We start from the raw sequence: 3289 nt of genomic DNA on the forward strand, positions 1-3289 counted from the left end.
AGGCTGGGCACAGGGGCTTGGAGCACCCTGCTCTAGTGGAAGGTGTCCCTGCCTGTGGCAGGGGTTGGAATTGGATGAGCTTTAAGGTCCCTTCCAACCCAAACCAGCCTGTGATTCTATGATGATACTGAAATATTTGGTGTTAGATGGAGGAGATAGTGTCAAAAAACATTTTTACTATCAAAGGAAGCCTTTGGATTTCAGCAGATGCTCTGCTTTGAGGCCTCTTAGGAAAGTCTTTCTTTTATTAATTTTTCCCCTCTGTAAGTGCTGAAGAAATGTTTTACATCTTTAGTGTGTTGTAGCACTGTGCCAGCTACTAGAAAGAAAATAACTGTTATAGCTGAAACCAGGACATAATGACACTTCCCATCTGTTCTGTGTACCTCCTTCTGCCTCCCAGTCCTGTTCTGTACCTTTGATTTTGTAACTTCCAATGGCTTTAATTTAAAACAATTTCTTGTACCCTTTCTCACTTTTCTTCCTGCCCCTTCCCTGTCCCTAATCTGCCTTTACAGAACAAGTTGAAACCTCTGGTTGTTCTTAAGAAATCCTGGTAACGCCCAGCATAGGCTATTTCTCCTTTTAATACTCAACAACTTTGTGTGTTTCTTTGCCTAGAGTATGAATGTTTCAAAGATGGGGAGTCTGTATAGAACAAAGACATTCTTTCCACATGACTCATTCCGCTGCTTATGACATGATGATGAAATTGATTACAGCAGATGTGAACAGCTTCAAAGTTACTCCTGCCTCAAACTTTTAATAGGCCACTCTGAGCCTTGTTTACAAGTCTCACAAAAACCTGCAAGGGGAGGAAGTGAAGTGCTCTGGGCTCTTAGTAATTGGCACTGAAGCTCTGGTGGTGTTTTCTCTGTAGAGAGAAGCCTGTGGGGAACAGGTACCAAGCAGACAAACTGGAAACAGGGAAAATTCTCTCTCAAACTTCAGCCTTCTATTTAAAGCATCTTGTTTAAAGTGCACTAATTGGCCTCTGGGGCAGACTGGATGCCCAAGCCTGGGCCAGGCCTGGGCGAGAAGCCTTGGAGAGCTGGCTCCGTGCAGTGGGAGAATGGAGCTGGCCATATGGAGCGGGAGAAGCGGAGCTGGGGCAGCAGGGCCACAGCTGACCAGGAAGTACAAGGTTACAATCATTAGGCAAACGTGGTGCTCAGCGGTGACAGGACTTTCCTTGTTGCTTTCTGAGTACAAGTTGGCCTGAGGCTGGTGCCAAGACCCCCCTTTGCATCTTCTGGGACTCTGTAGGTGTTAGACCTGCCCCCAAACCCCACAAACTACCACAGGGTAAAAAAATCACTTTACATTGCATGATCATGGTTCTTGCGTTTGTGTGTGCTGTTAGCCCATGACAAACACAAGCCCATGACAAACACAAACTTTGGCTAGTTTTGGAGTTTGGATCATGTAGGTGCCACCCTCATTACCTTTTTCTAAAATATGAACACAAATGATCAGTTAGTGAAAGGTTGAGACAACGATTTCCTTCAGTTGGAAAATCTCCTTGTCAAGTGTTAGAGGGGAAAATAGTAAGACAGTAATCCATTACCACTCACACGAGATGCAGTGTGAGGCTTTTGTCCTGTCTTGTGTAGGGCAAACTGGAAATGCCAGATTTTGCTTATTCTTGTTAATGGCTGGACTGGATAACAGGCAACTCCAGATGGGGAAAAAAAAAAAAATCCCAATGGAACTTTTAATCTGAGGAAATCAAGGGGGGAGAGAAAAAGGGGGGAAGAAATATTGTATTTACAAAACCTGATGAGAATTTCATTCCAGAAATCAGACTTGTGCTGGTGGAAAGGAGCCCCTGGTCCTTCTGGTCCAAGCCCTGCTCGGAGTAGGACCCATTAGCATGGGTGGCTCAGGGCTGTGGCCAGGTGAGTGCCGACTATCTCCAAGGTCAGAGATTCCAGTCTTTGGCCTCTCTAGGTTTTGATCTAGTGCCTAAAGGACTTTTCCCTGACATCCAGTGAGAATGGCTCCTGTTACACCTTGTGCCTGTTGCCTCTTCTTGTCACCGTGGCACTGTGAGAAGAGTCTGTGTCCATCATTTCTCCTTGCTCCCATTAGGCAGCTGCAGACCACAGGAAGGTCTCCCTTTTGTCTTCTTTCCAGGCTGAACAAAGCAGCCTCAGCCTCTCCTTGTATGTCCTGTGGTCCAACCCTAAGCCTTCTATGACCTCCACAGGACCTACTCCAGCATGGCAATATCTGGGTGGTACAAGGGAGCTGGAATCTCTGGACACTCAACTGCATTGATGTCACGATGTCATGAAACAGGATGTTTTACTATAAACTCTGTTCAATAAGTCTGAGTGTTACAACTGTGATATTTATAAGAAAATCCTCCAGAATGTTGTCAGTGGAGATTTTAAAAAGGGATGTTTAGGAAAAAAAAACAACAACACACAAGCCCAACCTACAGTTTGTGCTGAACATGTTTGAACTACTGTCTGGATGACATCTACAGAGAACAGTACAGTTTTAGTACCATCAAAACTGCATCAGTGACAGTCAAAATCACTGAGGGAAAAAACAGAGCCCAGGCCCATTGCAGCCAGCAGGGAGGAATGCTGCCATTAACAAACCATTGAGCTCCTGAGCCAGGTATGGCCACAGAAAACAAGGTAAAGGAAGTTGCCCATCCAGGAGAAGTGTGTGCAGAAAATGCAGGATGAAAAGTGCATTCAGTTTGCATCTGTCAAAGCAACATCAGTGAAAAGCAGTGATGTAAAACTGGCCAGATCATCACGGTTAGAGAGTGGTGTTAACAGGTCATGCTCTGCCTGGAAGCCAGTGGCAAGTAGAACATCACAGGTATCTGTGCTGGGACCTGTCCTGTTTGACATCTTCATTAATGACATGAAAGATGATGGAGTGTGCAGGTTGAGGGGATCAGTCAATATGCTCAAGGGCAGGACTGCCATCCAGAGGGACCTGGACAGACTGGAGAAATGAGCCAGAAAGAACCGCATGAGGTTCAGCAAGGACAAATGGCAAGTCCTGTGCCTGGGAAGCAAGAGCCCCTGAAAACACAGTCTGGGGACGCCTTGCTGAGCAGCAGCTCTGTGGAAAAGGCCCTAGGGGCCCTTGGTGGGCAGCAAACCAGACATGAGTGTGCCTGATAGCAGAGGTGACCAGCAGCATCCTGAGCTGTGTGAACAGCACCAAAGAGAATAGAATGAGGGAAGTGGTTATGGCCCTCTAGTCAGTACCTCTGAGACCATATCAAAGAGCTGCACCCAGTGCTTGGTTCCCCAAAACAAGG

This window comes from Nestor notabilis, unplaced genomic scaffold (genome assembly GCF_000696875.1).
Source record: "Nestor notabilis isolate BGI_N333 unplaced genomic scaffold, ASM69687v1 scaffold8816, whole genome shotgun sequence".
In the NCBI taxonomy this organism is placed as follows: Eukaryota; Metazoa; Chordata; class Aves; order Psittaciformes; family Psittacidae; genus Nestor; species Nestor notabilis.